Raw genomic sequence first — 26,976 nt, 5'->3', positions numbered from 1 at the left:
AGGGTGCACACTTCCGTTCTAGAGGGCATTTGACCGTGTAGCGTGCGTATCCTATGTCTATGTTTTTCGCTAGCACAGGGGGAAAATGCAAAAAAAGCAATTAAGTTTGCTGAAGTTTTTCAAACCATCCGGACAGCCGGATCCCAAACAAGCTAAGCTTGCGGTGGACGGCGGTGGCCACAGAGAAGGTAGCAGCTCAGTCAGCGGGAATGTCGAGATCAGGGAGATCATGGTGAGACAGCTAAGGATGACAGTGAAGCTAGTGCACCTGCTAGTGCACCAGTCAGAGTACTCTGTCCGGATTTGGTGTGACTAGTGTTATTACAATACATGCCCAGAAGCGCCCCCCCCTCTCTTCTTCTTTTTTTTCGCACTGGAGCCACTCATCCTCTGCGCTCCGGGACCTCCCACTTTACAAATTAAGCACTGACTGGGTATAAAAAGAGCATCTTGGAGTGGCAACGGCTCTCAGAAGTAAAGATGGGAAGAGGATCACCAATCCCCCTAATTCTGCACCGACAAATAGTGGAGCAATATCAGAAAGGAGTTCAACAGTGTAAAATTGCAAAGAGTTTGAACATATCATCATCTACAGTGCATAATATCATCAAAAGATTCAGAGAATCTGGAAGAATCTCTGTGTGTAAGGGTCAAGGCCGAAAAACCATACTGGGTACCCGTGATCTTCGGGCCTTTAGACGGCACTGCATCACATACAGGCATGCTTCTGTATTGGAAATCACAAAATGGGCTCAGGAATATTTCCAGAGAACATTATCTGTGAACACAATTCACCGTGCCATCCGCCGTTGCCAGCTAAAACTCTATAGTTCAAAGAAGAAGCCGTATCTAAACATGATCCAGAAGCGCAGACGTCTTCTCTGGGCCAAGGCTCATTTAAAATGGACTGTGGCAAAGTGGAAAACTGTTCTGTGGTCAGACGAATCAAAATTTGAAATTCTTTAGGGAAATCAGGGACGCCATGTCATTTGGACTAAAGAGGAGAAGGACGACCTGAGTTGTTATCAGCGCTCAGTTCAGAAGCCTGCATCTCTGATGGTATGGGGTTGCATTAGTGCGTGTGGCATGGGCAGCTTACACATCTGGAAAGACACCATCAGTGCTGAAAGGTATATCCAGGTTCTAGAGCAACATATGCTCCCATCCAGACGACGTCTCTTTCAGGGAAGACCCTGCATTTTCCAACATGACAATGCCAAACCACATACTGCATCAATTACAGCATCATGGCTGCGTAGAAGAAGGGTCCAGGTACTGAACTGGCCAGCCTGCAGTCCAGATCTTTCACCCATAGAAAACAGTTGGCGCATCATAAAACGGAAGATACGACAAAAAAGACCTAAGACAATTGAGCAACTAGAATCCTACATTAGACAAGAATGGGTTAACATTCCTATCCCTAAACTTGAGCAACTTGTCTCCTCAGTCCCCAGACGTTTACAGACTGTTGTAAAGAGAAAAGGGGATGTCTCACAGTGGTAAACATGGCCTTGTCCCAACTTTTTTGAGATGTGGTGTTGTCATGAAATTTAAAATCACCTAATTTTTCTCTTTAAATGATACATTTTCTCAGTTTAAACATTTGATATGTCATCTATGTTCTATTCTGAATAAAATATGGAATTTTGAAACTTCCACATCATTGCATTCCATTTTTATTTACAATTTGTACTTTGTCCCAACTTTTTTGGAATCGGGGTTGTATAAAGTGTAATGCCTGTTCATGAAAAAAATGATAACCATGCGTACAATACATGTACAATGTGTAACACGATACAGTTCTAATTCATAGAAAGTCTTACTGCTTAAGTCAGTATTTGTAAGCCATTAATGACCTTTTATTGCTACAAGAGTCTTTATAACACATTCATAAGCCCTGAATAACATGTACAAAGTAGAGCTTTTGCATTTATAAGCAGCTTTAGTCAGTAAGAGTGATTTAGTCTTAGGCCCACTTTACACGGGGACAGTCTGAAACAAAAACGCAAAAGTCCGTTTTCGTTCTCACTTTTTTCCGCGTTTACACGACCGTTTTCAAGGAGGAAATCTGCGTCTACACGGTGACGCATAAATGTGTGGAATTCAATTGGATGTGCATGCCAGGCAGCTAGGTGGTGCTGTGAAAGACCTCCGCTATGTCTGCACGCATGCGCAATGTCTTCCGTCTTGTCTAATCTGCACATCTGCGCCCCGAAAACTTTGACTACTCTGGCTATGGTAAGTAAGAAAGTAAGTAAAAAAGTAAGAGCATACTATACCCGCCTCTGTTCATTAACGGTATATGTGCAGATTCGGTATAGATGTTCGAAGGACTCCTGGACGTTTATTAAAGCTGCCAGAGCAGCTTGAAGGTCCGTTGGATCGATGTAATCAGACATGTTCGTACTTTTTTACTTACTTTCTTACTTCCCGGGCTGGCATGTACAGTATATGACATATGTATGACGTAAACGCGTACCCGACGTGAGCAGATCCGAGCAGAGTTTCGCGTATTGGGTAGTTTAGACGGATATGCAACGGGGGCTGTTTTTAACTTATCCACTCTGGAAGGCATTTTCAATTTTTTACGTTTTTCAGCCTCGGCAATGCCGTCCCCGTGTAGACGAAAGGCACTTCCGATAAAATATTTAGTCGTTTTTACCCGACAGCGTCCTCGTGTAAACGGGCCCTTAGTTTCTCATCTCATCTCATCTCATTATCTCTAGCCGCTTTATCCTTCTACAGGGTCGCAGGCAAGCTGGAGCCTATCCCAGCTGACTACGGGCGAAAGGCGGGGTACACCCTGGACAAGTCGCCAGGTCATCACAGGGCTGACACATACACACAGACAACCATTCACACTCACATTCACACCTACAGTCAATTTAGAGTCACCAGTTAACCTAACCTGCATGTCTTTGGACTGTGGGGGAAACCGGAGCACCCGGAGGAAGCCCACGCGGACACGGGGAGAACATGCAAACTCCGCACAGAAAGGCCCTCGCCGGCCCCGGGGCTCGAACCCAGGACCTTCTTGCTGTGAGGCGACAGCGCTAACCACTACACCACCGTGCCGCCCGGCCCTTAGTTTATTCACGGATAAATGAACAGCACCAAAATATCAAGATATATAAATATATGGTGTGTGTGTGTGTGTGTGTGTGTGTATTCTCAGTCTGGAGCTCTTAAAACCATCAAACCCATCAAAACCTTGTTTGGAAGTTAGTTACCATCTTCCCGAAATGATAAAAACCTCGCCTTCAACCAAAACCTTCACCAGAAATGATTAAACCCACCACAATGATTTCAATCTAACATTTTTAATACACCGGTACAATGTAATGTCCCTTCTTCATTAAACTTATGGTTTAAATCAGCATTATCCCCTCCCATGAGTACCTTGTTTACATATCATTTGCACACCTGACCCTTACCTGACATCCACCTGTAAGTTTCTGTAGGTTTTCCGTAATACACCAATGACATAACAATTTAGCATGCTATATATAATCACCATGGATATAAATAAAGAGAAATCACATGAAAGGAGTTTCTGCTAATGTCCGAGAAAAGATTAACAACTTAACCGTGAATACAGGCTTTTTATTATTTATTTATTTATTTATTTTTAAAAAGAATTTCAACATAACAATAACACCAGGCTATAGTCATCATCCTGCTGGAGTTTTCATCGCATCTCATGGAGGGGGCGTCCTCCACATTGTTCTGGTTCATGATTTCAGTAATAATGGGGATAAACTGTAAAGGAACATCAGAGGAAAGACATATGAGTCACACACAGGTGTGTTGCAGGTGCTGTTGATTAAAATTTCAGATGATCGATACTCACCAACATTGCACATTGGAGATTGGATTACCGTGGGCATCACCTGCGGCTGAATGACTCTCACAGTTGGCGCTGGACGTTGGATCACTACCGTCGGCTGGGCAGCACCAGGTTGGATGATAGTCTGAGGAGTCCCGCCCTGAAAAACCACTGTTGGTCTTGGGGGCTGGATAATCACCTGAGGTCTGGCCTGCTGGACTACTTGGACTCCTGGCTGAGCCACATGGGTTCCATAAAAAGTATACATGGATGCAGATGTATCTGTGGAGAAGCATAAAAAACAAAATAAAATCACTCAGTGACATCATTGTTACACACAGTAGTTTTGTTCATTTTCATGGTTTATGTGCTGTAAATTCTGGATTCTGACTGGTCAGAAGGTCTTGATTCATTCACAGGGATGTGTACGGTGGACGTAATCGTAATCATAATCGTAATCACTGATATGGTGATACATGATGTGAGATGTTTATGTAACTTTTATGGAAGGAGTCTCCAGTGTCAGTGCTTTGTAACAGTCTCACTATAAGTTTAATCTTTACGTTTTGTGGTTCCTTGGTAACACAGCAAGGACTGTTTATAGCTGCTATAACGTAAGCTAGAACAGGAACTGAATTGTTTCATGGATGTTCAACAACATTAAATGTAACTATAAATGGATAAAAATTATGATGTGTCATTCTTTATGAAATAAAACATTGCTGTGATAGTACCAGAAGGAATAAAAGGCATGCTGTTATTGGAAAACAATCAACCTCCTAGCGATGACTCATCACGGCTTCATGAGAGTGTCTGGTCTTGGATTATTTTCCGATAACTGCATGTCCCGTATTTGGTTAATGTACTGTAGTGGAGTTTGGTGTACAGACCTGATCTGATTTGCTGTAGAGAGTCAGGTGACTGCAGCTTTCTGAGCTGGAGGAGGGAAAAGAGAAGCATGAGGATGAGGATGAGGCTCATACTTCCTGTTCTGGCAGCACTGTTGTGTGTAATTAAAACTTTCAACTAAATAGGACAATCAAAAAGTCAAAGTCTGTCCCATGCCAGGACCTGGTCCTCCCAGGCAGTCTCCCGTCCCCGAACTAACCAGGCCCTTAATGCGCATTGGGCGGCGCCAATCTCTGCTTCTATAGCTCTCGGCTTCTCAACTATTATACAGGTGGGGTTACACTGGGGGGTGGGTCCTTTGGTAATTGTGAGAGTTTGACTTCCCTACTCACATTTGTATTGCAGCGTGCCTTGCCAGACGACAGTAGATAACATTTTTATGATGGTCTTTGGTACAACCCGACCGCAAGTAGAACTTGCGATCTCCCAAGGGAGTCCATTAGTGCTCCCCAAGGTGCAACTGACACTAATGTATCCCCTAGGACTCATTATCGGATCTCAAGGTAACTATGTGGCCAAAAACCTTAGGGCCAAAAAGGCATATATGTTCCCCAGCAGTATATAAAGGGTACAAGTAAGTACTACTGTACCAGTGACAAACTGTTGTACCCTATAGGTAGTGTTGTAGGACTCAAGACTGGTCTCAAGACCACTTTTTGAAGGTTTCGGTCTCATCTTGGACTCGAACACATTTTTACTCAGTCTTGTCTTGGTATCAGATATAGAGGACTTGGGATTTTATTTCAAGACTGGTCAAGACCACAACTATGGGGATTTCACTAAATCCTTGGTGCCTTGTCTGATTTTTTTTGTTGACATCATTACTGTGATTGGATGTAAATTTCCTGCTTCAGATGCAACTGTTACAGGTGATTTTTGAAATCAGGTGAATCTGGATTTACCGAGGATCTCGGGTTAGGTTTAGGGTTAGGGTTGGGAAAGGCAATGTACTTTGTAACGGTGATGTACTTTGGATTTATTGTAGGTTTCATTGCAACTGAATCCTCTGTGGCTTAGTGGTCTTGGATTTCAAAGCAGAAGGTCATGAGTTTGGTTCCCAGCAAGGACAGTAAAAAGTGAAAACCCCCCAAATTAAATTAGACAGAAAGACAGGCATATTTAATTCTGGGTAGAGAAGTAAGAGGATAGAAGATATAAAGGGGGTGGGGTAAGTGAGAAATGGAGGGGGAAAGGTGAATACAGAGTGTTTGTCAAAGTGTTCTCATTCTTTTATGAACCCCCTAAAAAAAATCCAAGTCCCCTTATTTTAATTATTCCCCCCTGAAAAAAACCCTTTTAAAAGGGATTTTTGAAATCACCTGATTTCAAAAATCACCTGTAACACAACCAATCTGAAATTTGTTAATAGCAATAATTAGCAATTTGCTAATTGTGTAAAACTACTTATTTAAATTTATTTTATTTTTTATTCTTTTTTCAGACGATTTTATCTTCTATGTTCAGACATGTTTACTTCTTCTCTGATTCAGGAGCTTTGGAGCAAATTTGAATTTCCCTCCGGGGATTAATAAAGTAATTCTGATTCTGAAAATTTTCTTCCTGTTGATGGCTCTTTCTATCTTGTGCCTGATTGACGTCTTTATACTGAACAGGTTTTTTCAGATGTTTATCGTGCATTTTTCGATATGAAGTTACACCCATAGCGTGTGTGCATCTGCGATTTAACCAACACCAGCTAATCAGATCTCCGATCAGCGATGACCTTGTCACCATTGTGCTGTTTTGATCGTCCTCTGGGTCTCGAAAACACTAATCTGATTTTACGTTAGTTCGTCAGCTCCTGTAGCAATGTTATCTGGTGATGCTTTGGAATAGCTACCTAGGATTTGTTGTTAGGGCGGCACGGTGGTGTAGTGGTTAGCGCTGTCGCCTCACAGCAAGAAGGTCCTGGGTTCGAGCCCCAGGGCCGGCGAGGGCCTTTCTGTGTGGAGTTTGCATGTTCTCCCCGTGTCTGCGTGGGTTTCCTCCGGGTGCTCCGGTTTCCCCCACAGTCCAAAGACATGCAGGTTAGGTTAACTGGTGGCTCTAAATTGAGCGTAGGTGTGAATGTGAGTGTGAATGGTTGTCTGTGTCTATGTGTCAGCCCTGTGATGACCTGGCGACTTGTCCAGGGTGTACCCCGCCTTTAGCTCGTAGTCAGCTGGGATAGGCTCCAGCTTGCCTGCGACCCTGTAGAAGGATAAAGCGGCTAGAGATAATGAGATGAGATGAGATTTGTTGTTAGCATTTAGCTTGTGTTGTCATAGCAACCAGTGCCTGGCTAGGTTCTGGGTTATCGGTATGCTAGTGATGTCACGGACACTAAAATAATGTCACTTTAAAGTAATAAAGCTGAGGCATGAGTTATTTCCTCAAGTCACTAACTATAATATATTTATGGACAACTTTATTAATAATTATTATATGCAATAAATATGGATGCATTACACAATGTAATTTTTGTCCTTAATTGGATCCTTAATGAACCAAAAACCACAAAATACACAAATGAAATAAAATTCAATAAGAAACCTTGAGAAATTAAGATTTTTAATGATTATAACATTATTAAAAATCTAATAAAAGCCTCCATCTTTAATTAACTTTTTTTAAACCCATACACACAGAGTGAAAAAAGCTCGTGAAATCTCTAAATACCGTCAGTCAGTCAGTAACTTAATTTTAATAAATAAACATGTACCTGAGTTCTCTGTGCTTCTTTGAGCGTCTGCAGATTTCAGTGCGACTCTTCTCAGAGCAATCATGAGATTAACTGGAAGATCAACATTGTGTGTGTGTATTGTGTGCGTGTGTGTGTGTGTGTGTGTGGGAGTATCATAGGTAACATATCGAAACAGAAAGTCAGATGCTGCATTCCAGGACCGCTTTTTCTACTGCTGACACACAATTACATACAGTAAATTCCATCAGAGCCAATCAGGAAGTGAAGTGTGGAAAAAACCTGAGTGTGAAATTCCCTCTCGCTGCTTCACCTCCACCTGGGGCTGGTGGACATGACTGAAGTTCTTCTGCTCCAGTGATACACTGTGATGCAGTGATGCAGTGACACAGACATGCTCTCCATGAAAAAGGTCTGATGGAGGAAAAAACCCCGACATACCATGGAGTGAATGAACCCTTTAACTGTCTCAGTTTGTCACAGGGGAAGATCATGATCTGGGTGTTATTGTGTTCATGGAAATAATATAAACTCTAAAGAATCATCAAACTTCTATTAGTGTGTGTGTGTGTGTGTGTGTGTGTGTGTGTGTGTGTGTGTGTGTGTGTGGGTGGGTCGTAACTCATAATGCATTCATAAGGCATAACATTGTGGACCTCTCTGTGGGTATTGAGAGAGAGAGAGAGAGAGAGAGAGAGAGAGAGAGAGAGGATGGAGAGAGAGAGACACTCAGAGTGAGAGATGGAGAGAGAGACTCAAAGTGATAGATAGATAGATAGATAGATAGATAGATAGATAGATAGATAGATAGATAGATAGATAGAGTGGTGCTTGAAAGTTTGTGAACCCTTTAGAATTTTCTATATTTCTGGATAAATATGACCTAAAACATCATCAAATTTTCACACAAGCCCTAAAAGTAGATAAAGAGAACCCAGTTAACAAATGAGACAAAACTATTATACTTGGTCATTTATTTATTGAGGAAATAAATAATTTTACGCATGCGCGTACACACACACATATACACATACATACATATTTTTTTTATATATATATCTATAATTTTGGGGGTGGCACGGTGGTGTAATGGTTAGCGCTGTCACCTCACAACAAGAAGGTCCGGGTTCGAGCCCCATGGCCGGCGAGGGCCTTTCTGTGCGGAGTTTGCATGTTCTCCCCGTGTCCGCGTGGGTTTCCTCCGGGTGCTCCGGTTTCCCCCACAGTCCAAAGACATGCAGGTTAGGTTAACTGGTGACTCTAAATTGACCGTAGGTGTGAATGTGAGTGTGAATGGTTGTCTGTGTCTATGTGTCAGCCCTGTGATGATCTGGCGACTTATCCAGGGTGTACCCCGCCTTTCGCCCGTAGTCAGCTGGGATAGGCTCCAGCTTGCCTGCGACCCTGTAGAAGGATAAAGCGGCTAGAGATAATGAGATGAGATGAGATTAAATGTAATTCAAATGCAATACATCTGTAATGGTGAGACAGTATTCAAAAAGAAGTCACAGGCTGATACTTTTGTACTTTCTCAAATTATATTCGAGACATAAGATTAGTTGCAACTATATAAAAAAAATAAGTAAAGATGCCAAAAATAAGTAATCCTCAATTAACTGAGTAACAACTGTAAACAGTAAAAGAACAATTTCAATAACATGACACTTTAAATACAAACTTCCTAAGATTTTGCTAAACTGAGTAAATATTGCTTCAAGGTTTTTTTTAAATTTAATGATGGTTGACTCAGATTTAAGTTCCTTCGGGAGGGAATTCCATAATTTAGGCCCAATAGCAGCAATAATAAATTTGTAAATATTAGTTCTGCAAAGCTTAACTCTGTAATCGCTTGAGTATCTAGTAGCATATTGATGAATTTGAACATTTTTACAAAAAATACTTTAAAATGTTTCTGGTATAGTATTAAAATGAACAGAGTACATGACTAGTCCTACCTGTAAAGAGTGAATGTTATTCAAATTTAGCAAATTATATCTATAAAATAAAGGACCAGTATGTGCTTCATATGAGGATTTAGTGATAATTCATACGACACGCTTTTGCAAAACAATCAGTCAAGTCAAGTCAAGTTTATTTGTATAGTGCTTTTAACAGTAAACATTGTCGCAAAGCAGCTTTACAGAATTTGAACGACTTAAAATATGAGCTAATTTTATCCCTAATCTATCCCCAATGAGCAAGCCTGTGGCGATGGTGGCAAGGAAAAACTCCCCCAGATGACATGAGGAAGAAACCTCGAGAGGAACCAGACTCAAAAGGGAACCCATCCCCATCCGGCCAACAACAGACAACATGACTATAACATTAACAGTCCTAACATAAAGTCAGCTTCGTCGATGCTATAAACCCCCCACCGACGGAAACCCGAGCGCAAAACCGTTCACGACAACCGTAGTCCAAAAGTCAGCAAGTCAACTGCAGTCCTAAAGTCAGCAAGTCAACTGCAGTCTTAAAGTTAGCAAGTCAACTGCAGTTCCCAGACACAAAAGCACCACTGCAAGAGTCCAGAGCCTCCTCCAGGCGCTAACCCCAACTGTCCACATAGGGCTGTCCTCCACAGGAGCGATGCGATGAGACTCCAACCAGACACAGGGCACCAGGATGGATCAGACAGGTCCAAGGAGCAGAAGAGGTCAGCATCTTGATCCCAGGACCGACATATAACTCAGAAGGACAGATTTTTTTTGGGGGGGGGGAGAAGAGAGAGAAAACACAGGTTGTTAGGTATTGCCCAATGTCACCTGAATAAGTAGGAACAGTATACATATTGCACTGAGTACAAGCAGGGACTCCGCAAAACTAACTATGACAGCATAACTAAAAGGGGAGAGCCAGAAGGTAACACAGGCATGAGGGAGCCCCGGGACATAAAGCAGCAGCCACTACACCGTCAACAAACTCGAGTGAGCAAGCAAGTGGGGGACTGACAGCATCCATACATCCCAGTTTAAGGCCCGGTGTCACTGCACTTACGGATGCAAAGAGGATGTAAAACGTAAAAAAATCTTTGCCATCCGTTGGAAAACGCTATGCATCCGTTGTGTACTCATTGCATACATGCTTCATACGCTCTATCCATCGAGCATCCGTCCACTGTGATTTCATCCGCGCAAAAAGTTTTGAGCTGCACAAAACTTTTAGAACGGATGAACTTTCCGCCGTGTACGATGTAAATCCGCGACATATACGAGCAACAAACGTTCTATGTCCGTTATCATCCGTTAAACGTCTGCTGTATCCTCTCTGCATCCTCTGGGCATCCTCGCAACTCACATCCGCTGCAGCTGAAAACGGAAAGAGGGAGGAAAGATAAGGTACATGAAACGTCTATTCATCGTTAGTAGCATGGAAATAGAAAAGATGTAAGCATATGCATCTCGTATATAAAGTATTCAAAACGGACAAAGCATTTATATCTGGGATGTATCTCGTATATTTAGGATGTCTGGAGTATGTCTAGAGTATGTAGAAGGACACCTAGCGGACAATCGATATTTTGTATAAAAAGGGGGAGAAAATCATCTAGTAGTAGAGATGTATCGATGTAGCCGCCAGCACGTCTTTCCGCTTTATGCTGACGGCGTGCGTGCTGCATCCCTTTATTTCCGCGGAGCAGACACAATTCATACCCCCCGCATGCGCAGTGAACGGTCTGCATCCGATATACATCCACGCAACATCCCCTTTGTTTCCGTTAGGCGTACGTGATGCATTCCCTTCATCTGCTATGCATCCGCTCTTTCTGCTATGCGTCCGCTTCTCAGTTATCACCGGTAACCCCTTCGGAGCTGTCATCCACTTCCATCCGCTTTCATCCGCTAGGCTTCCTATGAACATGCGTTTAACATCCCCGCTATATACTACCCACGTCCGTTATTTTCCGTTCTGTTTTCGCAAATTTTTGCCAATTTTGTCCATTTCTGGAGCGGATGAAAACGGATAGAGCCACCCCCGAAATTTTGCTCGTCCGCTGTGTCCTTTTTGCATACGTTTTGTGTCCATCGGCCAGTGGGACCGGGCCTTTACCAAAACACTCTGTCTGAGGACCCTCCAGATCTACTCCTTTACCTCATAAGCACCATTAACACAAGGCTTGACTAAACAGATATGTTTTCAGCCTAGACTTTAACACTGAGACTGTGTCTGATTCCCGAACACTACTTGGAAGGCTGTTCCATAACTGTGGGGCTTTGTAAGAAAAGGCTCCACCCCCTGATGTAGCCTTCACTATACGAGGTACCAGCAGATAGCCTGCACCTTTTGATCTAAGTAGGCGTGGCTGGTCATAGAGGACCAGAAGTTCATTCAGGTACTGTGTTGCGAAACCATTCAGTGCTTTAAAGGTCAATAGTTGTACTTTATAATCAATATGAAATTTGATTGGGAGCCAGCAGTGGGGCGGCACGGTGGTGTAGTGGTTAGCGCTGTCGCCTCACAGCAAGAAGGTCCTGGGTTCGAGCCCCGGGGCCGGCGAGGGCCTTTCTGTGTGGAGTTTGCATGTTCTCCCCGTGTCCGCGTGGGTTTCCTCCGGGTGCTCCGGTTTCCCCCACAGTCCAAAGACATGCAGGTTAGGTTAACTGGTGACTCTAAATTGACCGTAGGTGTGAATGTGAGTGTGAATGGTTGTCTGTGTCTATGTGTCAGCCCTGTGATGACCTGGCGACTTGTCCAGGGTGTACCCCGCCTTTCGCCCGTAGTCAGCTGGGATAGGCTCCAGCTTGCCTGCGACCCTGTAGAAGGATAAAGCGGCTAGAGATAATGAGATGAATGAGCCAGCAGTGGCATGCACAGACATTTTGGGGGGCAAGTGCTCTGGGGGGAAAAAAGGGCACTTTTTTGCGCATGTGGAACACCTTATTATAAAAGTCTGAGATTTAACCCTCCTCTTGTGTTTGGGTCGCCACTGACCCATTTTAGTTTTTAAAGGTGTAAAACAACCACTTAATGTTAATTTATTACATCAAGGCTTTTTGACTTTGCCAGGAATCTCTAGTTGAACAAAATAGAAAAATTAATTTTTGTTTTCCTAAATCTGAAAATGGTCTAGCAAAAAATATAATACTTATGTGCAGTTGTTTCTGTATGCGACGGGCTACTTCATGACAAAATAATTACAGCTTGGGCTTAGAGGGCAAACAATACATTTTCACTCGATTCATGTGTTACCTGGCTGGTGGGGCAGGGGAAGAGCTGACTGACTGCCCGATGTGTTGTCTGCGCTACGACAAGGCCGTGGCTTCCAGGACGCTATGCTGCTGCAACCTCACATTGAATGCACTGCACGCTTGTTCACGTGACAGAGCAAGAGAGACAGAGGTCCGGTGTGTGTGCGGAGGGGGCACACATCAGGACATTATTTTCACACACGCTTTTAATGCTGCGGCTTTTCTAAAAGATCATGTTGACATTAGCCTCAGTAAACTGTAAAAAAAAAAAATTCAAAAGGGCACTTTTTTGGACAGAGGGCAGAGGGGCAGGTGCTTGAGCACCACCTCGTGTCTATCTGTGCACGCCACTGGGAGCCAGTGCAGTGTGGATAAGACAGGGGTGATGTGGTCATATTTTCTAGTTCTAGTAAGGACTCTTGCTGCTGCATTTTGAACTAACTGGAGCTTGTTTATGTACTTATTGGAACATCCAGACAGTAAGGCATTACAATAATCCAACCTGGAGGTAACGAAAGCATGGACTAGTTTTTCCGCTTCATGTCAATAAGTCTATTAAGATTTGTTTTATAAGTAGATCCCCATACTATATTGCCATAATACAAATAAGAGTCCCCTCCTAGAACTGCCACCTTATTGTGGTGGAAGGGTTTGTGTGCTTGAATGATCCTAGGAACTATGTTGTCAGGGGCATTATGCCCCTGTAAGGGTCTCCCAAGGCAGACAGGTCCTAGGTGGCAGGCCAGACCAAGAGCAGTTCACCAAAGCCCTTATGGATAATAAAAGATCAAGGACTGTGACATTGCCCGGTATGGCGCAGCCAGGGCCCCACCCTGGAGCCAGGCCTGGGATTGGGGCTCATATGCGAGCTCTTGGTGGCCAGGCCTTTGCCCACGGGGCCCGGCCAGGCTCAGCTCAAAGTGGTGACGTGGGCCTGACCTCCTGTGGGTTCACCACCCACAGAGGTAGCCGTAGGGGACCGGTGCAGTGTGGATTGGGCGGCAGTCAAAGGCAGGGGCCTCGATGACCTGATCCCCGAACACAGCGGCTAGCTGTTGGGACATGGAATGTCACTTCGCAGGGGGGGAAGAGCCTGAGCTTGTGTGGGAGGTTGAGAGGTACTGGCTAGAGATAGTCGGGCTCATCTCCACGCACAGCTTGGGCTCCAGAACCCAGCTTCTTGAGAGGGGCTGGACTCTCCACTTCTCTGGAGTCGCCCATGGTGAGCGGCAGCGGGCTGGTGTGGGCTTGCTTATATCTCCCCAGCTCAGCCGCCATGTGTTGGAGTTTACCCCAGTGAACAAGAGGGTCGCCTCTCTGCACCTTCGGATCGGGGAGAGGGCTCTTGCTGTTGTTTGTGCCTATGGGCCGAATAGCAGTATAGAGTATCCAGCCTTCTTGGAGTCCCTGGGAGAGGTACTGAGAGGTGCTCAGACTGGGGACTCCATTGTTCTACTGGGGGACTTCAACACTCATGTGGGCAACGACAGTGACACCTGGAGGGGTGTGATTGGGAGGAACGGCCTCCCCTATCTGAACCCGAGTGGTGTTTTGTTATTGGACTTCTGTGCTAGTCACGGTTTGTCCATAATGAACACCATGTTCGAGCATAGGGGTGTCCATAAGTGCACGTGGCACCAGGACACCTTAGGTCGGAGGTCGATGATTGACTTTGTTGTCGTTTCATCTGATCTCCGGCCCTATGTCTTGGACACTCAGGTGAAGAGAGGGGCTGAGCTGTCAACTGATCACCACCTGGTGGTGAGTTGGATCCGCTGGCGGAGGAGGAAGCTGGACAGACCTGGCAGGCCCAAATGTATGGTGAGGGTCTGCTGGGAACATCTGGCCGAGCACTCTGTCGGGGAGGTCTTTAACTCCCACCTCCGGGAGAGCTTCTCCCAGCTTCTGAGGGAGGCAGGGGACATTGAGTCTGAGTGGACCATGTTCTCTACCTCCATTGTAGACATGGCTGTTTGGAACTGTGGCCGCAAGGTCTCCGGTGCCTGTTGTGGCGGCAATCCCCGAACCCGGTGGTGGACACCGGAAGTAAGGGATGCCGTCGAGCTGAAGAAGGAGTCCTATTGGGCCATGTTGGCCTCCGGGACTCCTGAGGCTGCTGACGGGTATCGGCAGGCCAGGTGTGCCGCAGCTCGGGCAGTTGCGGAGGCAAAAACTTGGAACTGGGAGGAGTTCGGTGAGGCCATGGAGGAGGACTATTGGTTGGCCTCAAAGAAATTTGGCACCTCGGGAGGGGGAAGCAGTACTCTGCCTACACTGTTTACAGTGCTGGTGGGGAGCTGTTGACATCGACTGGGGACATTGTCGGGCGGTGGAAGGAATACTTCGAGGATCTCCTCAATCCCACCATCATGTCTTCCATTAAGGAAGCAGAGGCTGATGACTCAGAGGTTGACTCATCCATTACCCAAGCTGAAGTCACTGAGGTGGTTTGCAAGCTCCTCGGTGGCAAGACACCAGGGGTGGATGAAATCCACCCTGAGTATCTCAAGTCTCTGGATGTTGTGGGGCTGTCTTGGCTGACACACCTCTGCAACATCGCGTGGCGGTCGGGGACAGTGCCTCTGGAGTGGCAGACTGGGGTGGTGGTCCCTCTTTTTAAGAAGGAGACCAGAGAGTGTGCTGCAATTATAGGGGAATCACATTTCTCAGCCTCCCCAGGAAGGTTTACTCCAGGGTACTGGAGAGGAGAATTCGGCCAATAGTTGAACCTCGGATCCAGGAGGAACAATGCGGTTTTCGTCCTGGTCGTGGAACACTTGACCAGCTCTATACCCTTCATAGGGTGCTCGAGGGTTCATGGGAGTTTGCTCAACCAGTCCACATGTGCTTTGTGGATCTGGAGAAGGCATTCAACCGTGTCCCTCGTGGTATTCTGTGGGGGGTGCTTCGGGAGTATGGAGTTTGGGGCTCTTTGCTAAGGGCTGTCCGGTCCCTGTATGAACGGAGCAGGAGTCTGGTTCGCATTGCCGGCAGTAACTCAGACCTGTTCCCAGTGCATGTTGGACTCTGGCAGGGCTGCCCTTTGTCACCGGTTCTGTTCATAATTTTTATGGACAGAATTTCTAGGTGCAGCCAGGGGCTGGAAGGAATCCTGTTTGGGAACCACAGGATTTCATCTCTGCTTTTTGCGGATGATGTTGTCCTGTTGGCTTCTTCAAACCAGGACCTTCAGCATGCACTGGGGCAGTTTGCAGTCAAGTGTGAAGCGGCTGGGATGAGAATCAGCACCTCCAAGTCCGAGGCCATGGTTCTCGACCGGAAAAGGGTGGCTTGCCCTCTCCAGGTTGGTGGAGAAGTCCTGCCTCAAGTGGAGGAGTTTAAGTATCTCGGGATCTTGTTCACGAGTGAGGGAAGGATAGAGCGTGAGATCGACAGGAAGATGGGTGTAGCCTCTGCAGTGATGTGGTCGCTTTATCAGTCTGTCGTGGTGAAGAAGGAGCTGAGCTAAAGGGCGAAGCTCTCAATTTACCGGTCGATCTATGTTCCGACTCTCACCTATGGTCCTGAGCTTTAGGTAATGACCGAAAGAACAAGATCACGGATACAAGCGGCTGAAATGAGTTTCCTTCACAGGGTGGCTGGGCGCTCCCTTAGAGATAGGGTGAGAAGCACAGTCACTCAGGAGGAGCTCGGAGTAGAGCTGCTGTTTCTCCACATCGAGAGGAATCAGCTGAGGTGGCTCGGGCATCTTTTTCGGATGCCTCCTGGATGCCTCCCTGGGGAGGTGTTCCAGGCATGTCCCCCCGGGAGGAGGCCCCGGGGAAGACCCAGGACACGCTGGAGGGACTATGTCTCTCGGCTGGCCTGGGAACGCCTTGGTGTTCTTCCCGAGGAGCTGGCCGAGGTATCTGGGGAAAGGAAAGTTTGGGCTTCCATGCTCAGACTGCTGCCTCCACGACCTGGCCCCGGATAAGCGGATGAAGACGAGACGAGACAAATAAGAGTAGACTAATAAATAATAAAGTTTAACAATGATGATTGTGACAAATATAATTTGGATTTTGAAATTGATATTTTACTGGATACTATTGCCGCTTTTCCACTACAAATGCGGCTGAGTCGGGCTGAGCCGTGCCGTGCTGAGTCGGGCTGAGCGGGGCTGTTGGAGTTGCATTTCGACTACAACCGCTCTGAACCGTGCTGGCTGGAAGTGGGTGGACACATTGGGTGGAGTTAGCAAAAGTGGGTGGACGTAACGTGATGTCGTTAAGCAGCGCAAACAGTGACATCAGTGAGCTTTTAAGCGGTAGTCTCACAACCCGAATAGTAAACAATAAACATGGAGGACATGGAGTCGTTAGTGTTGCTGGTCTTGGTGCTGTGGCTTGTTGTCACCGACAACGCGGACAAATACTGGCAAGAGCGTATAGATGAGGCGAGGCGCATAAGGCTTCAGAAATTCTCGTAATTCGTAATTCTTCTTCTTCCGGGTTTGCAGTGTTTACAGATCCCAGCGCGCTCGCGGGGCGTGTGTGGGCATGTGAGGACACTCCTCCTCACCAATCAGTGCACAGGGGAGTGTCTGCTCACGCCCCCAACCTCACTCGGCATGGTTTGGCTCGCTTCAGCCCCACTCCAAAACCGTGCGAGTTTTAGGGGCTAAGCAGGGCTGAAGCGAGCTGAGTCGTGCTGGTTTTTGGTAGTCGAAACGCGAGCCGTGTCAGGCTGAAGTGAGCTGAAGCAAGCTGAAGTGAGCTGAAAAAGGGTAGTGGAAAAGGACCATAAATTGATATGCTCTTTCCAACTTAGATTTTGATCAATTATCACGCCTAAAAATTTTATACTTTGGTTGCTAGATATTAACTTATTTTAAGGAAAGAGAAGATCTACTAAGATCTACTAATAGAGACAATTTTATCATTACATTGATCAGCAACATAGTATTTACTATTCTGCTGATTAAAGAATCCTGGTCAGGATCCAAATCAGCAGCCAATGCAATTAATTCCTCTAAATACAATGGATTGAAATGTAAAGATTCCAATCAATCACTGTCAAAATTAATCACACCTTGATTTACAACCCCGATTCCAAAAAAGTTGGGACAAAGTACAAATTGTACATAAAAACGGAATGCAATAATTTACAAATCTTAAAAACTGATATTGTATTCACAATAGAACATAGAAAACATATCAAATGTTGAAAGTGAGACATTTTGAAATTTCATGCCAAATATTGGCTCATTTGAAATTTCATGGCAGCAACACATCTCAAAAAAGTTGGGACAGGGGCAGTAAGAGGCTGGAAAAGTTAAAGGTACAAAAAAGGAACAGCTGGAGGACCAAATTGCAACTCATTAGGTCAATTGGCAATAGGTCATTAACATGACTGGGTATGAAAAGAGCATCTTGGAGTGGCAGCGGCTCTCAGAAGTAAAGATGGGAAGAGGATCACCAATCCCCCTAATTCTGCGCCGACAAATAGTGGAGCAATGAGCAATATCAGAAAGGAGTTCGACAGTGTAAAATTGCAAAGAGTTTGAACATATCATCATCTACAGTGCATAATATCATCAAAAGATTCAGAGAATCTGGAAGAATCTCTGTGCGTAAGGGTCAAGGCTGGAAAACCATACTGGGTGCCCGTGATCTTCGGGCCCTTAGACGGCACTGCATCACATACAGGCATGCTTCTGTATTGGAAATCACAAAATGGGCTCAGGAATATTTCCAGAAAACATTATCTGTGAACACAATTCACCGTGCCATCCGCCGTTGCCAGCTAAAACTCTGTAGTTCAAAGAGGAAGCCATATCTAAACATGATCCAGAAGCAGAGATGTCTTCTCTGGGCCAAGGCTCATTTAAAATGGACTGTGGCAAAGTGGAAAACTGTTCTGTGGTCAGACGAATCAAAATTTGAAGTTCTTTATGGAATTCAGGGACGCCGTGTCATTCGGACTAAAGAGGAGAAGGACGACCCGAGTTGTTATCAGCGCTCAGTTCAGAAGCCTGCATCTCTGATGGTATGGGGTTGCATTAGTGCATGTGGCATGGGCAGCTTACACATCTGGAAAGACACCATCAATGCTGAAAGGTATATCCAGGTTCTAGTGCAACATATGCTGGTGAGAAGGGTGGCGCTGTTCAATGGCGACACGCAGCAGCAGTAGTGCGCGTTAAGTTTGTTTGTTTGCTTTTTCTAATGATTGTGTGTGATTACTAACAGTTCATTGTCAGTTTCAAATTTTATACGTCATACATTTTTTTTTGGAAACAATGACTCACCTCAAGCTGAGTGGTTTTCTGCTCTTTCTGACACTTTTTGGTCACTTTTTGCGGGTGCTATGTTTGAATTGCCACCTCCATTATAATCGGGAGTTTTTACTGCTACTCCGGGATACAGGAGGAGGAATCGTGGACCCAGCTGGAGTCTTCCCATCGGAGATCATCGGGCATGATCCTTCCAAGGGAGACCAGGGGATGAGGCCGACAAGAGCGAGGAGAAGAGGTAGCCGCGGTGGGGTCCGCCAGAGGCTCAAAAGACAGGGCCACCGGAGGATCCCTCTCCCCTCGATAATCCTCGCCAATGTACAATCCCTCCGGAGTAAGGTGGATGAACTCCAAGCAAATGCTAGATTCATATCGGACTATAGGAATGCCTGCCTTATTGCACTGACTGAGACATGGCTCAAGGAGCAGGATCTCCAGCCCGACTTGGAAATCGATGGTTTTGGAGTACCGTTGCGACTTGATAGGGACCCGGCAGCAACAGGAAAATCACTTGGTGGTGGTCTGTGCTTGTACGTTAATAAGAACTGGTGCAACACAGTTGCGGTCAGAGAAACTGTGTGCGCCCGTGACATTGAACTTATGTCTGTCTCTCTCCGTCCTCACTACTTGCCGAGAGAGTTTCCACAAATATTTGTCACACTTGTTTACATTCATCCGAGGGTGAACGCTGATATCGCATCTAGGGTAATAGCACAGATGGTGCAAAGGCTGCAAAGCATCGCCCCTGATGCGCTGAACTTTATAATGGGCGACTTTAATCATTGTAGGCTTGGAAAGTCACTAAGTAACTTTTCTCAATGCGTCACCTGCCCTACAAGACATATGAAATGTTTAGACCTTTGCTATGGGACAGTTAAGAGAGCCTACAGGTCCTTTCGTAGAGCCCCGCTCGGTTCGTCTGACCATAATGTTGTTTATTTGGTTTCGGTCTACAAAACTGTCCTGAGGAGAACAAAACCTGAGCGACGTTTGGTTCCGGTCTGGTCTGAGGAATCCACACAGGAATTATCGGACTGTTACTCATGCACTGACTGGGATTTATTCAAGGAATCATATTCTAACTTGGATGAACTTGTTGAGACTGTTTCTGCTTATATAAGTTTCTGTGAAAATGAAATAATTCCTAAAAAGGCCATCTCCATTTTTCCAAATAACAAACCATGGGTGTCAAAATCTGTTAAAAGTATTATTAATCAAAGGAATATTAGCTTTAATCAGGGGGATATCACTGTCTATAAAGATTTGCAGAAGCAAGTTAAGAGGGAGCTCAAATTAGCCAAACTTAAATATAAAGATAAAGTTGAATCCCTATTGAGTAGTGGCAAGTCACGCCCCACTTGGGATGGTGTGAAGTCGATGATGGGCTTGCAATCCAATCATAAAAAAGTCCTCTCCTTTGATGGCAAGACAGATTCTGAGCTTGCAGATGATTTGAACACCTTTTATAACCGTTTTGATATTTATGATTTTACTCAGGAATTGTCTGTGTACATGGAACTAGGTGCAGAGCAACCTGTTGCCATCACTACTGATAATGACAGAGTTCATAAGGTCCTTAGGGGGGTGAAAGAAAGGAAGAGCCCTGATCTAGACAATATTGGTGGCCATCTCCTCAAAAGCTGTGCAGAGCCACTGTCTGATATATTTGCTTTCATCTTCAATAAGTCTCTCCAATCACATCAGGTTCCTCACCTCTGGAAAGAGTCAGTGCTTGTGCCCGTACCCAAGACTAAAGGACTTAAATCACTAAATGATTTTAGACCAGTGGCCCTCACATCTCTTATCATGAAAGCTTTTGAGAAAATTATTAAACAGGAAATTTTAGATATAATTCATCCCCAACTTGACCCCTTACAATTTGCCTATAGGGCAGGTAGGGGGGGTTGAGGACGCCACAGGTAGCCTGCTCAATACAGTTCTTAACCACCTGGAAGGTGCAAAGAAATTTGCACGTTTATTGTTTATTGATTTTTCATCAGCTTTTAATTGCATTCAACCTCATATTTTAGCAGACAGACTTTTAAAGACACACAACATTAACCCAGGGCTTATAGCCTGGCTAGTTGACTTTTTAACCTCCAGATCCCAAAGGGTTAAAGTAAATGGTGTCCTATCTGGCAATCTCTTATCCTCTACTGGCTCCCCCCAAGGATGTGTCCTTTCCCCTCTCCTCTTTGTTTTATATACAAATGAATGCTGTTCCCAATATGATGGAAGTCAGATTTTTAAATTTGCGGATGACTCTGTTATTGTCTCTCTTCTGGATGAAAGTGTGATTGAACATGGAACAGTAGTGAAGGATTTCAACGATTGGTGCAAGCGCTCCTTTTTAAACATAAATATCTCCAAGACCAAAGAATTAGTCATTGATTTTAGGAAAAAGTGCCCCCCTCTTCCGTCCACTACCATAGATGGTCAACTTGTTGAGATAGTACAAGAGTACAAGTACCTTGGCACAATAATTGACAGCAAGTTATGTTTTGAATCACACTCTGAGGTTGTATGTGCCAAAGCCCATCAGCGCATGTACTTTTATCGCAAATTGAGAAACTTTAACATTGATCCCACTTTTATGAGAATGTTTTATTCCTGTTTTATTGAGTCTATTTTAACCTTCTGTTTTATCTGCTGGTTTGGTTGTTTGTCCATGAGAAACAAAATCCGACTAGAGAGCATTGTCAAGACATGTAGCAAGATTGCCGGCATTAACTTCCCCACTCTCTCCCACATCTATTCAAACAGAGTGGCAAAGAAGGCCCAATCTATTGCAGCTGATCCTAGCCACCCCTTGTCTTGCCAGTTCAAGTTACTCCCCTCAGGCCGCAGGTACTCCATGCCCAGATGTAGGTCAAATAGACTCAGGAATTCTTTTATCCCATCTTCCATCTCCATTTTAAACAACTTGTCTGAATTATTTTAAATGTATATTTTTTAGTCTTATTTATTACTGTGTTTTAGTATTGTGGGTATTTATGTTTTTGCTGTATTGTTGTGTGTCTTGTCCTGTCTGCTGGCTGCACAAATAATTGCCCCTTGGGGACAATAAAGTTACCTTTGACCTTTGACATCCAGACGACGTCTCTTTCAGGGAAGACCTTGCATTTTCCAACATGACAATGCCAAACCACATACTGCATCAATTACAGCATCATGGCTGCATAGAAGAAGGGTCCGGGTACTGAACTGGCCAGCCTGCAGTCCAGATCTTTCACCCATAGAAAACATTTGGCACATCATAAAACGGAAGATACGACAAAGACCTAAGACAGTTGAGCAACTAGAATCCTACATTAGACAAGAACGGGTTAACATTCCTATCCCTAAACTTGAGCAACTTGTCTCCTCAGTCCCCAAACGTTTACAGACTGTTGTAAAGAGAAAAGGGGACGTCTCACAGTGGTAAACATGGCCTTGTCCCAACTTTTTTGAGATGTGTTGTTGTCATGAAATTTAAAATCACCTAATTTTTCTCTTTAAATGATACATTTTCTCAGTTTAAACATTTGATATGTCATCTATGTTCTATTCTGAATAAAATATGGAATTTTGAAGCTTCCACATCATTGCATTCCATTTTTATTTACAATTTGTACTTTGTCCCAACTTTTTTGGAATCGGGGTTGTAATTCAAACAGGGCTAGCCTGAATGATTCATCATCTAGGTGGACAAACGGAAGATCTGGTGTTTCATGAACCAACATTATTAATAAGATTGGTAATGAAACACTATAGCTAAAATAAATAACATAATAAGTACTCAACTGTAAAAGTGATTCATATAACAACAAGTTCAATGTCATTATTCTCAATTCAAGTTCTTACATGATAATGGCATGATCAATCACCGGTAGTTTCTTGATACATCTGCTTTGACTGATCCAGGTTTTGTTGAGAAATCATGACTGCAGTAGGCTGTGGAATAACTGGTCCAGGTGATCGGGCGAAGTCTAAGTTAGACCCAGATTGTCTGTATCTCCCAATATCTTGGGGCACAGATGGCGGCCGTGTGTTTACCAGAGTTACAGATTTATTGGCGATGATCTGTCCTGATACAAGTTGCTGGTGGAACCTTGGTTCTTGTATAACCAGCTTGTCGTAACTCAGATAAGCAACTTTGCCCTCATTTTGTACTTCAATTATTTTCGGTAGCAGTTGTTTACGTTTCTCAAGAACACAGTCAGAAAAATCTTCATGAATCGATTGCTTGGATCATTTGAGTTTCCTCTTAGCCTTAAGAACCAGTTTGCGATCTTTATAATTCAAGAACTTGGCAATTATCGGTCTAGGTTTATCTCCTGAAGATTTCTTTCTACCAACTCGGTGGGCTTGTTCAATTACAATGTCTTGGGATTGCAACTGAAGTTTATTAGAGATCAGTTCTTTGACCTTATCCTCAGATTGCTGCCAGGTCTCATTGGCGGCCATATTACATTCCTCTATCCCTTCAAAATAAAGATTATTCCTTCGAGAGCGATTTTCTAGGTCATCTATCTTCTCAGTCAAAGTCTCAAGGTTTTTGTCGATCTCACCAATTCTTGCTTGAGATCTAATACATTTAATATCTGCAACCTCAGCCCAGGTAAACTCCAAGCTATTCCTCAGATCTTGTACTTCTTTGAAAATATCATCAATACGTTTGTTAGTAGTCTCAGTAATTGCAGAGAAAAAAGTTTTTATGGCAGACTCGTGTACTTTCAAAAGTTCTTTAACAAAATTTAAGCTAATATTAGGACCACACTCTATTCCAGCATCATTTCCCCTCATATTTCTCTCTACCGTTTTAGAACACGTGTTGTGTGACATGTTGCCTTCCATCATTATCAAGTTTACACACCTAGGAATCCCTCGCTGAAGTAAAGAAGGATGAACATGACATAGCCAATACCACTTTACAGTATGCAAACTTCCTTATCTTCACACCTGCTGGATTATATATACATACAGTACATACAGTGGTGCTTGAAAGTTTGTGAACCCTTTAGAATTTTCTATATTTCTGCATAAATATGACCTAAAACATCATCAGATTTTCACACAAGTCCTAAACGTAGATAAAGAGAACCCAGTTAAACAAATGAGACAAAAATATTATACTTGGTCATTTATTTATTGAGGAAAATGATCCAATATTACATATCTGTGAGTGGCAAAAGTATGTGAACCTCTAGGATTAGCAGTTAATTTGAAGGTGAAATTACAATCAGGTGTTTTCAATCAACGAGAGAGAGAGAGATTAATTCCTGCCACGTCAGTGTTCTTGTTATGACTCATGCTCCTTGTTTAACCGTCACTGAGCTAATTGTGTTTCTGTTTCGTTAATAAAAACAGTCTGCGTCTGTGTTTGCGTCTGTGTCTGAATCCCCTCCTGCTCCGAGTGACACAGAAACATTCAAAATTATATTTTTAAATGCAATATGGATTTTTAAATTCTTACAATAAGTTCACAGCATTTGAAACAGTTCTACAGTTTTTACAGTAAAAAGAGTCAACATTTTTATCTGCCATCTTTTGGTCTTTTGCTGATCAAAGTGTTAAAATGGTTCTTGGTGAAAGTGTTAGTGTTGAAGGTGTTGATTAATTCTCTGTAACAAAAGCTCTAACAGTAGTTTGGACTGAAAGGTTTCATTAATGTGTTCATTTTCTAAGACTTTATTCTGCTTCAGGAACAGCTCACACAGGGACGTGGAAACGTGTCTCACTATTAATGTGGTAAAGTCTTTTGTAAGAAAATGATTTTTGAAAAAACTTTTATTAAATTTTCTTTCATTTTCAGAATCGGGGAGTAACATGACTGTAACATGCTGCAAAAAAATGGACAGTTTTCATGACTGTCTCTCTGATAAAACACTGAAAGAAGGAAAATATTCAGAACTTTCTGATTTCTTTTTACATGTATCATAATTCTAATAGAATTTCAACATACTGAATTCACTGTAACTTTTGACTGAAATATCTATATGGTATTGTATTTCCAACAAGGGAATAATAATAATTAAAGCCGCAAGCGGCCTCGACGGGCCCTCGCGCCAGCGGCCAAGGGGGGCGGGGGCATGCGTCCCCGCGAAAAACCTTCCACAGCTTCCTCGGCAAGAGACATTACACCCACAATGGCGACAAAGCACAGAATTGGACACATGGCAACAATAGGGTCTCGCACTGTACGGTGCTCGGGGCCTAATAATAATAATAATAATAATAATAATCCCTCAAAAACAATAGGGTCTCGCACCGTACGGTGCTCGGGCCCTAATAATAATAATAATAATAACTAGAAACTATATGCCAAGCAGGCACCTTAATGCGAGAGGCAAAAATCACAACACGTTAGGGGGCGCTATAGAGGCCCTGAGGCCCGCCTGGATCTGGGCTTCTGGTTCTCAGTAGCGGTGGCAGTCTAAGAAAAAGGAGCCAAATTTCGTGCGTTGTCGACCATGGCAAGCGCCCCAATAAGGGTCTTGTAAAGAGTTTGCTTGCCAAGGTTGACAAATCAGAAGCTGCAATATCATGTCTGCCATAACCAGCACCCCCAGGGGCGAAAGTGCACAAAATTTGGTGTAAATGTCAGGTGAGCTATGAAGAGTTTGTGTATGAAGTTTGATGACAATTGAGTAAATAGAAGATGAGATATAGATTTTTGAAGAATAAATTTTTTGGTTTTTCCCATGTAAGTAGGTGGCGCTATGCTGTACATGAGCGATTATGAGTTGGAAAAATAAGTGTCTACAACAGCAACGTACTATCACAAGGTAGGGGTGTGAAGGAAAAGCATTATGGAATTATTAACCAAAAACCCGTTTTGGAGCAACTGTGTCGGCCAAAAACAGCACCCCCCATGGACGAAAATTCCCAAAATGTGGTATACATGACATGGGAGGTAGTAAGAGGGTGGCCGTGAAGTTTGACCAAATTTGAGGAAAGATTGGATTTTTTGCCCAAAAATAGCGCCCCCAGTGGCGAAATATCACAGAAATTGGGTAACATGTCAGAAGCCCAATGAGTGATTTGCGTGTGAAGTATGAGCAGTTTTGAGCAATTAGAAGATTTGTTATGAATTTTTAAGCATGTAAAATTTTGAAGTGAAAATTGATTGACGTATAACTTCTGAACCGTTGATCCTACGTGAAACATATTTAGTAACTTTTGTCAGCCATGTCTGTAGATGACGTGTATCAATTTTGGTGACATTCCTATGAACGGTCTAGGAGGAGTTGCGCCGTCTTCGTGGCCATGCATTTCGCACAAAAGTGAAATTACCTCACTTCCTGTTGGGCGTGGCTAATGCATTGGCATTACATTTTTGTCCGGCTTAGTGAGATACATATGCGTACCAAATGGCATGCCACTACTACAAACTGTATGGCAACCAGGCACCTTAATGCGGGAGGCCAAAATCACAATGACTTAGGGGGCGCTATAGAGGCCCTGAGCCCCGGCCAAGTTTGGGCTTTTGGTTCTGAGTAGCGGTGGCAATTCTTGGAACTGGTGCCAAATTTCGTGCGTTTTCGCCCATGGCAAGCGCCCCGAAAATGGCCCAACAGCGGAGAAAAATAAAGAAGAAGAAGAAGAAGAGTGAACTCTTACAAGAGCAATAGGGCTGAAGACGGAAGAAGAAGAAGAAGAAGAATAGTGAACTCTTACAAGAGCAATAGGGCCTTTGCCCATTCGGGCTCGGGCCCTAATAAGTGTAAAATAAGAAAACAGTCAGGGAAACTCATCTCATCTCATTATCTCTAGCCACTTTATCCTGTTCTACAGGGTCGCAGGCAAGCTGGAGCCTATCCCAGCTGACTACGGGCGAAAGGCGGGGTACACCCTGGACAAGTCGCCAGGTCATCACAGGGCTGACACATAGACACAGACAACCATTCACACTCACATTCACACCTACGGTCAATTTAGAGTCACCAGTTAACCTAACCTGCATGTCTTTGGACTGTGGGGGAAACCGGAGCACCCGGAGGAAACCCACGCGGACACGGGGAGAACATGCAAACTCCACACAGAAAGGCCCTCGCCGGCCACAGGGCTCGAACCCGGACCTTCTTGCTGTGAGGCGACAGCACTAACCACTACACCACCGTGCCGCCCAGTCAGGGAAACTCAACAGTTAAAATAGTGT

General features: G+C 44.1%; 1 long non-coding RNA gene across 1 annotated transcript; it reads right to left on the bottom strand.

The window, feature by feature from the left end:
• Positions 1-3,304: 3,304 nt before the first annotated feature.
• Positions 3,305-7,541, bottom strand: LOC132866806 (uncharacterized). The gene is made up of 4 exons (XR_009650628.1): positions 7,437-7,541; positions 4,717-4,762; positions 3,851-4,108; positions 3,305-3,759 (listed from the first exon to the last, which is right to left on the bottom strand). It is a non-coding gene; the product is annotated as an uncharacterized LOC132866806 (long non-coding RNA).
• Between the last annotated feature and the right edge of the window lie 19,435 nt (positions 7,542-26,976).

This window comes from Neoarius graeffei, chromosome 18 (assembly GCF_027579695.1).
Source record: "Neoarius graeffei isolate fNeoGra1 chromosome 18, fNeoGra1.pri, whole genome shotgun sequence".
Classification (NCBI taxonomy): Eukaryota; Metazoa; Chordata; class Actinopteri; order Siluriformes; family Ariidae; genus Neoarius; species Neoarius graeffei.
This window is presented reverse-complemented; position numbering and strand designations above follow the sequence as displayed.